The sequence below is a fragment of the Ailuropoda melanoleuca genome, chromosome 2 (genome assembly GCF_002007445.2).
Source record: "Ailuropoda melanoleuca isolate Jingjing chromosome 2, ASM200744v2, whole genome shotgun sequence".
NCBI classification, from domain to species: domain Eukaryota; kingdom Metazoa; phylum Chordata; class Mammalia; order Carnivora; family Ursidae; genus Ailuropoda; species Ailuropoda melanoleuca.
The window spans coordinates 48,303,678-48,316,727 of NC_048219.1; the positions used below are offsets into that span (position 1 = coordinate 48,303,678).

General features: G+C 39.9%; 1 protein-coding gene across 4 annotated transcripts in view; it reads left to right on the forward strand.

The window, feature by feature from the left end:
• ST6GALNAC3 (ST6 N-acetylgalactosaminide alpha-2,6-sialyltransferase 3) overlaps nt 1-13,050 on the forward strand; it is a 543,122-nt gene that overhangs the window by 97,765 nt on the left and 432,307 nt on the right. The window contains exon 2 of one of the 4 annotated variants that reach the window (XM_034653715.1): nt 12,769-12,862. The exons of the other annotated variants lie outside the window; for them this stretch is intronic. The gene's annotated coding sequence lies outside the window, so the exon portion shown is untranslated. The remainder of the gene's footprint in view (nt 1-12,768; nt 12,863-13,050) is intronic. 4 annotated transcript variants of the gene reach the window in all.

Genomic DNA, 13,050 nt, shown 5'->3' on the forward strand with positions numbered 1-13,050 from the left:
AGGACCCTGAGATCATGTCCTAAGCCGAAGGCAGATCCTTAACTGACTGAGCCACCCAGGCGTCCCTGTTGTTAGTATTAATTGAGCTTTGATTTGAGACAATTTATTCAGGCATGGGTTGGATTTCAGTGGAAGGAGAATCCAGGGACGGTCTCTCATCCTGTATGACTTTTCTAGAAGGAAAGTTTTGATTGTTTCTATTCTCCTAAAAGAGTATGGGCTACCTGCTGATGGCTCCTGGATTTTTGCTTTGAATGACCTTTGCGTAAGTAAGGACTTCCACAGTGTAAGTTTTTCCACTTAAATACAACTACAGAAGGGAGAGTGTTTTATTTTTTCAATTACATAGGGTTTGTGAAGATTCATCCCTTGTCTTCTTATACTTAACATGCAATATTTTTTGTGACTGTCCTCCACGTGTTAAGGAGGTAATATCCATGAGAGATGGCTTTTTTTTTTTTTTTAACATTAGCCAAAAAAGAATATGGTTAGTGCTCAATTCTGTGAAGAACACTCATGTTGATAGTTTGCTTATTAACCAGGTTTGGTGTCATCCACACACTTATAATGTTAATAATTGCTAACTATTAATATTGTAAATTTAGTTCAAATATTGTAAATGTCTGTTCTTCCAAGACTGAATGTTAAGATTAGAATTTAGAATTTAGTACAAGTATGTATAAATCATTTCAAACAGAAAAAAATGAATGCAAATCAGAGACCAGCTGGAGGCAGATTTGCATGATTATTTTAATGCTATGACAGGACACGAACACTTAGAAATTCGAATCAGCTTGTTTCTCATACCTGCAAGAGTTGCTGAATCTCTCTTACGATGTGGTCAAGTATCACCCTGAGTTATCTGCAAATCCTACTGATAGAAATTTGAGAGTCCAGGGTCAAACTCACTCCATTTGTTTTCTCTGAACACTGGATTTGACGATTGAAATGGAATAAGCATTTTCACTATGGTGAGCAATGCTTAGCACTCAAATTATTGGTGTTCCTTAAAATTGCTCCACGGTTTTCCAAAGATAAATCATGCCATCTGATTATTGGCAATCATTTGTCCAATCAGCACCCAAATGCAGACTGCCCTCTGTGTATTGAGTAGCCACTTTTAAGAGAGAATAAAAGAGTAACAACTGCCATTTTCGAGAACCAGTCTAGACATAATCTTTTCTGCAGCATGAAACTGGTATTTGGCTGATTGAATCTTGTTGCACGATCATTTCTCATACATGTGCTAACGCCTTTAGTGCTATTCATAAAATTGTTCATAATGATGACTTCATAGGGTTTTCTTTCCTTTTTAGGGACATGATTATCTATCTGCTTTTAGTTTTACCCTGTTGCTCTTGAAGTGTGTGTGTGTGTGCGCGCGTGCGTGTACATGCGTGTGTCTGTATATACGTATGTAATGCCCTCCGGCCTTTTGGCAATTATTTTCATTTTAGTTACTCGAATTGCTGGTTAAACGTAAGCTTTGATGGTCATGTAGAATGGGAAATGACTCTGGTTTAAAAGGATAACTAGGCAAGTATTTCTGAAAATTAATAAGGTTATCACTCCACATAAACAAAGTCATTTTTTAGGAACAGAACATTTGATGTGTTGCTTGATGCTTCAGTCTGGTATGGCATTTGAAGAGCATAAAGTTATAGATTTTCATTTTAATGGGAGAGTTGTAATACCCTCGTAATTTTTTTTTTTTACTTCTCATTAGTTTTTACAACCTATGAATTACCTAAAACAACTTCAGTCATTTGAAGTTTGACTTGCCACTTATTTTCCTATGAGCAAAATTGTCGTTTGAGAAATGGAGTCTGTATTTATGGTATTGGTGTCTAAGGCTAGACGTGTGGACTATTACAGAGTTTGCAGATGCTGCCATGTGTAATGCAGCTCTCCTGCCATCTATCTGGGGCTCTGTTCAATATATGATTATGGAGAAGACTAGAAAGGAATGACAATGAAGTGGTAGTTACTGTCAATCTTATGGTAATATAATGAGAATTTAGGGGACTTTTCTGTACACTGGTTTAGCTCTACTATTTTAGACTTGTCTGGGGAACATTTTGTACAATTTATTTTAAGCTTATTTTTCCAGTTTGTTCCTTGATATATTATTACATTATTATTTACTTAAAAAATAGCATCACAAGACTTTCAGGCTTTTATGTCTTTTCTGTTGTTGATTTCTGTACTAAATTTCAGAAATGACTCTTTTTTGTGGGGTAGAAACAAGTAAACCATTTGTGCACATATATGTATTGTGTATATGTGTTCTATATATGTTTGGGGAGGGTAGAGATGAGTAATGACTGTATGTATTTGCATGTTATTGAAACATCAGTTCATTGTAATAATATACATATACATCAATGTATGGTCAGATATATGCATCCATATAAAGTTACACCTACAGGTATGTGTGTCTCTTGTTTCTCTTTGCCACTTTTTCTCCCCCCCCACTCATTTTAATAACTATTTATATATTTTTCTATAATTTTTTTTTTTTACTTCAGCTCATTTCCAGTTATGAACTGTGTTATGTGATCATCCCTTACGTGAGCCAGAAGCATCTCCACGGGAGTATTTCTCTGAAAAAGTTGTCTCTGCTTCATGATAGATAAATTACCTTATCCAAGTCACCAAAACTGAGTTAGGAAATGTATGGCCAGCCCAGGGGCTTCTAGTTCTTCCAAGTTTGCCCAGGACTGAGACTGCAAGTGCAAAGTTGAGTGTTGACCCTTTGAGAATGGTCACTAGGAACAAACCAACTCATGAGGACCGTCAGTGAGAGCTGGTGGTGTTTGGAAGTGGGCTGGAAATCAGGGCTCACTGTAGGCAGGTCATTGCGGCTGATCAGAGGATGCTTTCTCACACAAAACGAATTGTGTTGGCCTGGGTAGGGGTCTCCTTTAGACATGGTTAGACATGGAGAAGGGTTCTTAAAAACCAAACTATCTTATTTTGATGAAAAGTTTTGCAGGTGTGGATTTGCCCCAGCGTTCTGTTCACGTTCTCCCCCTGAGCATGGCCAACCTCCTGTCCCTGATGAGGAGTCGTGATGATAATGACCATGATCTGAGAGCAGCAGGTTCCATTTCCTTTTTTTTTTTTTTAAAGATTTTATTTATTTGTCAGAGAGAGAGAGAGAGAGAGAATGCACAAGCAAGGGGAGCAGCAGGCAGAGGCAGAGGGAGAAGCAGGCTCCCTGCTGAGCAAGGAGCCCGTTTTGGGACTTGATCCCAGGACCGTGGGATCGTGACTGAGCCGAAGGCAGATGCTTAACCTACTGAGCCGCCCAGGTGTCCCAGCAGGTTCCATTTCCTGACCAAGTGGCCTCCTCTGTACTGTCAAGGCAGCTTGTCATCTGGCCCTCATTATAGCCCTGTGAGCTGTGTACTACCATTATCTCCACTTTATAGGATCAGAGAGGTGACTTGTCACCAAGTTAGTTAGTGATGGAGCTGGGACTCAAATTTAGGACTGCATTGCTTCCTAACTCAAACCAATGTTCTTTGCTTTTGGTTCTCTTGATGCCTGACTTTGAGTTCAGTTCAAAACTACTGCATTCTTCCTGTGACCTTGCAGGCACTGTGGCTGGCACTGAGGAATCAGAGATGACCAAGACACAGGCCTTTCATGGGAGAAACTCACACCTAATTGAAGGAGACAGACACATAAGCCATTTTACAGTAGTCCCCCCTTATCCATGGTTTTGCTTTCCATGGTTTCGGTGACCCAGAGTCAACCAAACAGCTGGTCCTCCTTCTGACATAGCCTTAGAAGGTCAATAGTAGCCTAAAGCTATGACACAATGCCTCATCATTTACTTCACTTCATCTCATCACTGTCACAAGAAGGGTGAGTAAAGTATAATAAAATAAAGTGAGAGAAAGAAACCGTATTTACATAACTTTTATTATAGTATCTTGTTAAAATTGTTCTGTTATTAGTTATTGTTGTTAATCTCTTATTATGCCTAATTTATAACTTAAACTTTATCATAGGTATGTATGTATAGGAAAAACATATATTTAGGGTTTGCTTTAATCCACAGTTTCAGGCATCCAGTGGGAGTCTTGGAATGGACTCCCCGTGGACAAGGGGGAGGACTGTACTGTATGTAACACAGCTGAGGGTCTCTGGAATGTAAGCTCCAGGAGAGGAGGGCTTTTGTCTTTTATGTTCTGGAGCATGTAAAACAGTGACTGAAACATGGTAGGGACTCATTAAATATTTGTTAAATGCGTGTATGAACTTGTCTTGGAAGGAAACATTTTTTGCCTTGTCCATGGTTCTCACTTGTGCTTTCAATCCAAATTCTACTCCTGGCTCCTGATCCCTACCTGGCTTTGCCCACAAGCTCCTGGGACCCCTTGCTACCATTTGTACTCATTCCGCAGATGCTTTCTGGAATATATATAGTATGTTCTCGGTATTGCATTAGCATTAGGGACATAAAGGTGGACAGACCAGGCATCGTCCCTGTCCTCATGGAGGAATACTCTTCTACACGGACAATCTGGATTCAATTCAGCTCCTCATCCACACGTGAGTTTTAGCCATATGCCATCCTTATGTCGTCAGCAGGTTTGGTTCTTTAAGTATCCGAATGATAGAGAGGGCCTGCATATCCCAACTGTGACATGACCAGTTGCCACACCCTCTGAGTTTCTCTGTAAAGACCTCCTGCTATGTATTCTTATACAAAATCTACTTTGTTCATCTGGGATTGTCTGTGGTGGAAAGAAGCAGCCAGCTCTCAAAGTAAACCCATTGACCATTGAGAAGAGAAATGGCATTCACATGTATACTCTGCTATGTGCCAGGCAATATTCTGGGGGTGTTTCTTCCTTCATTTAGTTTGCATAGTAACCCTGAGAAGAAAGGGGTATTTTCTCTGTTTTGCAGAGAAGGCCCGCTGAGGTTAGTGAGGTGTTCAAGCTCAGGGAGCAAGGGAGCAGTAGAACTGGAATGAGAAATGAGGCTCAGTCTCCCTGCAAACCTGTTTGTCTGGGATTGTGGTGTATTCACAAGAACACGAGTAAGGGTCGAGAAGGGCTGGAGAGTGAGTTTCCCGGTGGCGCCATTTATATCAATGCCCTGGAAATTGTACCTCTAAGTCATTACCATGGTCGTCTGCTCTCTGTAACCTCGCACAGGGCCTTCTTCGTGTTCCTCTCTAGATGTATGAGCTTGTACAGAGCACCTCCACTCTGTGGCAGTCTTTAGAGTTCCCCAAGGATTCTCACAGAGATCACAATTATTTAGGTTCTAAATTACCCTTGTCCAGTTTTAAGCAGATGAGCAGTATTTTCGCCCTCTAAACAATGATTCCTGAGGCTTATTGCTGCAATAATACTACATTTAGTTTCCAAGGAAACTGCATAGCCATTCCTTCCCTCTGTTCCTCCCATTTCCTCAAGCCCGAGTTTTTTGTTTTTTTTTTTTAACTCAAAATGTGCCATTTTAACCTCCTGCTATTGTTAAAGTTTTAGCTCCAGCACCAATTCCTAAGAAATTAGTTTCCTTCTGATCTTCTTATGTTTAGGATTTTTTTTTGCAGAAGAGCTGTGCATTCTAAATGGAACTGAAACAAATTACTGCCTTCGTTTTAACATGCAGTAGATGAGTGTATCACGCTTCAGAGTTATAGCTTCTTTAGCCAAAATATTCTGGTTGTTTTACATGCTATGGTTGTATAGTTGCTTACTTGATATTCCATTGTGAGGCCTGGGAGTAAAGTAAAGATTAGGCTAAGATATATAGGTATATTTCACATTCAGTATATGTGTGCATTCCAGTTAACTGACTGGCTAGATACAGTAAATTTGCAACCTCCAGATAAATTCATTATTGGATTTAAGCATCACTCTTCTATAGATTATGATACTGGTGACTAAAAACGTCCTTGGACATTGTGTAAACCACTGAATTCAGGCAGCCATGTTTGCTACAAAAGGCAATGAAGTGTGTATTTACTCCAAAATTCCCTGGACTACTTTGTAATCCTGCTGGAAGGTAGGTGGGTAGCTGCACAACTTACAGGATGTCAACATGCAGACCCGGTTTAGGCATTAGAGGTGTTGATTGAAGACCGTCTCTCCTGATTCTTTGGTTTCCCTACCCCCTCCCCTCAGGTGAGCAGTGCTGTGTTTACGGAGACCACTCCTGGCAGTGCTTACAGGTCTAGAGCAGCTAACTTCCCATCACTGGGTCCATCCTAGGCATTGCCTCGAGCCTCTGTGCCTCCCTGCATCCTCTGACCTTTTGATAGAGAGACGTATCTATACCTTAGGGGGTTTTTTGTTTGTTCTTTGCTTTGAAAACACTCTGAGACTGAGCTCTTGGGGCATGTGGAACTTGGGATCTGATTTGTGTTCAGAAATCAGTCAGTTTATGACAGATAGCAGTCGATTTGGACATAATCTGTATGTAGTAGGTAAAGGCAAAAGTGATTATTACGGTGTGTTTGGGAGTAGGAAGGAATTCGCTTAAGCAGAATCAGGATTGTGAGGTTCGCTAAGGGATTGTTGTATGTGGAAATTGATCTGCCATTTACTTAGTCTTTTAAGCCCTCCGACTGCCTGGGGTCTAACTAGGTACTAGCTTCTTGTTAGGCAACAGGTCTAGAGCCAGTCTTTCCAGAAAAATTGGATGGGCATAGGAGAGTATAATCCCACCCCTTTTCCCCAAAGGAGAATGGGAACAGGAGCTTCCTTGAGAGATCCTGGCCCTGCCAAGCTGTATGCTGCTTTCTATAGGGAATTTGTTCCTGCTCTGGGAAAATATACTTTGTGTATATTACCCACCTTCATGGGGGTAAGCACTTCAATTCTTTTCCTATATTAAAGTGAATTTGTATCCTTTATTTCTGTCTATCACCACCATCCCTGTGATAAGTCCACAGCTTCTAGGACCCAGAGACCAGCAACGAGCACACAGGGCCTTTCTGCCATTTTTGTATCCATTTCTGTATGCAGTTACCCTGGGCTTCTAGAGTCCTCTCTTTGATCTGGGCTGAAGCCAGCAGGCCAGTAGACAGTGGAGTGAAATATGAAGGGACTTAGGTTCACTTTGGTCATTGTGATTAGTGAATCTAGAATTTTTTAATCTGAGAATCGTGGACCTAATGAGGAATAGTGAGTAGAATGACTCATCAGAGATCGGAAGCCTGCAAAGAGTAAATCCAACAACAACAAATAGTCTAAAGTTTGAAATTCCTTCATCTTAAATGGGAATGTTAGCTTAATTTGCAATTAGATTTGTCCCACTGCCCCACATGCAGGTGGGCAAGGGAAAGGCCCTCGGGAGAGGTATAGCTCGTGCACGTGGAGAGCACAAGGACCACACTGCAGAGACAGGTGGGCTCTGGGTCCAGCTGCCTACCCTGAAGGGCCTATGGTCCATGCTAAGGAGTTTGAGCATCATCTTGGAGGCTTGAAGGAACCACTGAAGGCTATCATGTGGAGACTGACATGGTGGGGCTGGAGGCATGAGTTTCTAATCATTGAATCGCAGTAGAGTGTGAACTCTGAGAGCTCAGTTGTGGCTGATGAAGGAAAGTCCATCTGATTGATGGACGTTCTTTTTCTTATGAGAACCTTCTGACTTTTGGGGTAGAGTCTTAACATCCTCATTTGAAGATGACTTATTGTGTCTAGTTGTTAATTAATACAATGAAATTAATGTAGTACATGACACGACATTTCGCCAGTCTAGTAATTGATGGTAATTTGTTCAGGAGTGTTCTGTGATAGTGGTAGGATTCAAAGACTATTATCTGCCATCTTTGTGAGTAGTTTGGAGGGTAGAGTAGGATGAGAGGCAGGCTCAGAGAGGGGAAGGAAAGATTTCAGAAAACAATGCAAAATTGTTAGAAAAATACACAGGACACCAAGCTTTCAGCCCAGTGACTTCTTGATGTTTTGAAATGGTTGTTAGTTCCTTCTTGGCAAGCTTTGAGACATATGCCCAGCAGTTGGAAGGATTTGGTTTACATCATATTGAAAAATAAAACAAGGCACACAAAGCAGACAAAACAACAAGAAAAACTCCACACAAACAAACACAAATGAAATTATTTAGTGAGGCAATTTCTTCCAAATTTCAGCTAGAATGTGCAGAAAAGATTCTTGTCTGTGGTCCACAAGGGCTTCAGAAATTTGACCCATCCTTATTGATTGGATTTATAAAATAATGTTTTCATCATTTGTTGAAAAATGTAATTTGCTATTGAGCATTTTTTTTTTTTTAACACAGATAGGTCTGTTCTTAAGATAAAGCTTGTTAGTCATCCAGTAAAAACCGTGGGACTGATATATAAAAAGAGTAAATAAGCGTGAGCTATATTTATTTGAGGCCCCCAGGAGAAAGGTGCTCTGAGTGAAAGGACATATGTAAATGGAATCAGACAGTTTCCCATCCCTGGTAGCTCATTAAAATATGGATGTTGATTCTAGTAGCAGAAATAGAAGTGAAATTAGAGTATAGAAACTTCTTTCTCAAAGTTTGGCCTGAAGACCAGCGCCATCACCATCACCTGGGAACTTTAGAAATTCGGAGTCTCTAGCCCTTTGCCAGTCTTACTAAATCAGAATCTGCATTTTACTATTCTGCTCAGTTGATCTGTTTGCACATTAATGTTTGAGAACAACTCGTGTGGACTACCTTTTCAAGGCTTGGCCATGTGCAATGTGGAATGGATGTGGAGAAAGTCCTTGTCAGAGATGGAACATGGGTTCATGGCACTTTTTTTTTTTTTTTTAAGATTTAATTTTTTAAAAAATAATCTCTTTGTGAGGCTTGAGCTCACAACCCCAAAATCAAGAGTCACATGCTCCACTGACTGAGCCAGCCGGGCGCCCCTATTTTTTTTTTTTTTTAATTTGGACAAACTGTGATCACTTTTGTATTTTAGAGAAGGAGACCTTTGGGAATAAGAGATTGAAGAGAAAGAAGAGAAGTGGCCAAGTTCCTGGGGAGGAGGAGGGACTGAGATGCAGATACTGGATGAGTGACCCCTTGTTCTTTTGAGATCAGAGGGAGGAAAGGTTGGAAGTCACATAAATTCTCCTGACTGTTGGAAAGGGTTAAGTAGGGAAGTTGGAAAGTTGAGGATAGTTGGACATGATGGCTTGCTCTCACTGTCAATGGAGGTGAGAGTAAAGGTCAGCGTTGGTCACAGGATTAAAGGAAGTGAAGGGAAGCACACTGTGGGGTGGGGTGGGGGAGAAACAGTAGGTTGAGAATAAGGAGGCCTGAGTGATAGCTTGTTTTTGGCCACTGTCTTAGTCAATTCTAAGTGCCTCTACATCTCTGTGCTGGAGGAGTTACTCTAGATCTATAGACACTAAATTTCAGTGCTAAGCATCATGCAATTAAAGAAGCTAATGCTGGCCTAAAATGTGGGACTGCACTGGTTTTAACAAATTATTTTTAACAAATTTAAATTCTAGTCTGGTTAACATCCAGTGTTATCTTAGTTTCAGGTGTAGTGATTCAACAATCTGTACATGACTCAGTGCTTATCAAAGTAAGTATATTCTTAATCCCCATCAGCTCTTTTATCCATCTCCCCACCCAAACTGGTAACCACCAGTTTGTTCTCTATAGTTAAGACTCTGTTTTTTCGTTTGTCTCTTTTTTCTTTGTTTGTTTTGTTTTTTAAATTCCATGTATGAGTGAAATATATGTTATTTGTCTTTCTCTGATTGACTTATTTCACTTAGCCTAATACTCTTTAGCTCTATCCATGTTGTTTCAAATGACAAGATTTTATTCTTTTTATGGCTAAGTAATATTCCTCTCTCTGCGTGTGCGTGTGTGTATGTGTATGCCACTTTTTCTTCATCTATTCATGTATTGATGGACACTTGGGCCACTTCCATAATTTGGCTATTATAAATAATGCTGCAATAAACATAGGAGTGCATGTATCTTTTTTAGTGTTTTCACATTCTTTGGGTAAACACCCAGTAGTGAAATTACTGGATCATATGGTAATTCTATTTTTAGTTTTTTTGAGGGACCTCCATATTGTTTTTCACAGTGGCTGCTCCAGTTTGCATTCCCACCACCCGTGCACAAGGTTCCTTTCCCTCCACATCCTGGCCAGCGCTTGTTTCTTGTGATTTTGATTTTAGCCGTTCTGACAGTTGTGAGGTGATAGCTCATTGTGTGTGTGGTTTTTTGTTTTTGTTTTTGTTTTTGTTTTTTAAGATTTTACTTTTTAAGTAATCTCTATACCCAACATGGGGCTCGCACTCACAACCCTGAGATCAAGAGTTGCATGCTCTTACAAACTGAGCCAGCCAGGCGCCCACTTCATTGTGGTTTTGATTTGCATTTCCCTGATGATGAGTGATGTTGAACATCTTTTCGTGTGTGTGTTGGCCATCTTGCTTTGACTAAATTAATACTTTCTTATTTCAAAAAAGAGCATCTTTATATGTGAACAGCATTTCTTCAGAGTCCATCATCTGAGTGTGAGAGATGGAGAATCTTGCACAGATATGTGATAAACTTTGCCATTAGTCATGACCTGAGGTTAGGTACCAGGCTCCACTAGCTCCCTGGTAAAAGTTCTTTCTGCTAGACGATTTACATTTCATGATTTATCAAGAGCCTGCCTGCACTCTACTTGACTTGGGAAAGGAATTTTTGAGGAGTCCTGCTCTCACAGAACGTCTGTGGGAAAGCCGAAGTACAAGTTAAAGAGAGAGACACTTTAATATTTTATTATCTTGACACACAGCCTCAGATGCCCCTTCCACTCTTGCTGCCAACAGGAAGTCGTAGCTGTTTTTCAACCTTCTGGTGTCTCCTTGTTGCTGGGGCCGGTGTTTTGGTAAGACGATGTTTTGTTTTGAGGCCACGTGGTTAAAATATCCCGCCTTAACTGGAATATTCATGGCAATGTACTTTTCAGCGCTGTGGATCATTTTTCAAAGCTTTTCACTGCTTTTGCTCTTTGATCAGGAAAAATCACTTAACAGTGAGACTGGAATCTACTTTCATAGACTCCCATGTGTCCTTATTCTCACCTACTGGTCTTTACTTCTCTGAAGAGTCTGACCTTATGAATTAAATTCTTTTTGATTGTAACATTAGTCAGGCGAATTGGGAAACTGGGGACTTTTGTTTATTGATCCTTTTATCGTCTACTTTTTTGCCTGTAAAGGTCATTTTTCAATTTCCCCAGAAGGTAATTTTACTTCTCTTAGTAATTCTCAATAAACAGTAAGCTTAGGACATTCATATAAAAGCCAGAGTAAACATTAAGTTTAAGAGTGTCATATAAAAACTAGAAACCTTTATGGTTCTGAATGTTGCTTAAATTAGACAGAAGAAAATATCTGTAATGAAAGTAGCGGATACTTCCACCCTGTGCAAGGTCCACAAAAGAAAGCCGTGGCCCCTTCTCTTAAGGAATCTAAATGCGTAATACTTCTCATCAATGCCACTTTCTCAAAGATGCCTTCCTTAATGCCTACTTCCCTTTCAATTATGCATCCCTTTATATCTTCTCTTAGCATTCTAGACTTCCTCCACAATACTTAACACAACTATAATTATGTATTTTTTGAATAATTATTTGTTTAAAGTTAACCTGCCTCCCCCCAGACTATAAGCTCCATGATGGCAGAAGCCTTGGTGTAACTGTAGTAGCTGCTAAGTAAATATTTGTGGAATAAATAATGATAATAACAATACTTACTGTGTTTACTGTACACCAGGAGCTGTGCTAAATGCTTTGCCCATCTTATTAATCCTTTGTCCTAGTCTGCTCAGGCTGCCATAATAATGTACCATAGGTTGGGTGGCTGAAACAAGAGAAATTTATTTTCTCACCATTCTGTGATTAGAAGTTCATGGTAAGGTCTGGCTGACTTGGGTCTAGTTAGGGTTCTTTACCTGACTTATAGACAGCCACCTTCTCATGGTATCCTTGCATGGCAAAAAGAGAGACAGCTGGCTCTCCCATGTCTCTTATTGCAAGGAGTCTAATCCCATCAGATCAGGGCCTCACCTTCCTGATCTCCTTTCACTTTTAATCACTTCCTGACTCCAAATACAGCCTCATTGAGGTTTAAGTCTTCAGTATATGTATTTTAGGGGGACACGTATGCCTCCCAACAACCCTAATGAAGTAGGTAGGCATGGCTTATCTCTGTCTTACAACTGAGGAAACTGAGGCTTAGAGCAAGCAGCTTGCCCAGAGTTGCGTTAGTTAACCAGCCCGGACATACTGCTTATTGCTTGTGTACTCAAATTGGGCCTATAGAGGTGTAAAGCTATGAACAATGAGGGACTACAGACTAAAGAAGTGATTAGAGTTGGTAGGGTATAAGCCAGGGATGACTTTTGGAAGAGAAGTACTCTGAGATACTGAGTAGGATCTCATGGAACTGTATGAAAGGAAGAGGGTTTTAGAGACTAGGACAGTACTGCTTAAACCTTGTGTCTTAGAACCCCATCGTACTCTTACAAAGTATTGAGAATCTTAAAAGCTTTTGTTTATGTGAATTATATCTATTGATATTCATAGTATTAGAAATTAAAACTGGGAAGATTTAAAAATATTTATTAATTCATTTAAAAGTAATAATAATAAACTCATGTGAACACAAATAATATATATTTAGGAGGAGTAATTATATTTTCCAAAATAAAAAAAAATTAGTGAGAACGTTAACAGAAATTTTTTTTCTTTTTCTTTTTTTTTGGAAATGTCTCTAATGTCTGCCTTAATAGAAGGCCCCTGGATTTTCACATCTGCTTCTCCGTTCAGTCCGTTGCAGTATGTTGTGTCGGTTGAAGTAGATGACGAAAATTCGGCCTTACCCAGGTATGTAGTTGGAAAGGGAGGTACGTTGGAATAGCCTTTTTAGATAATTGTGGACATTCTGCTTTGTTATTCCAGCAGACCTGCAAGTGGTAGTTTTGTAAAGGTTAGTTGCAATATGAAATCTGAAACTGAATCAATGAACTTTTCATATTCTGTTATGCTAAAATCCACTGGTCTAGCTTGCACTT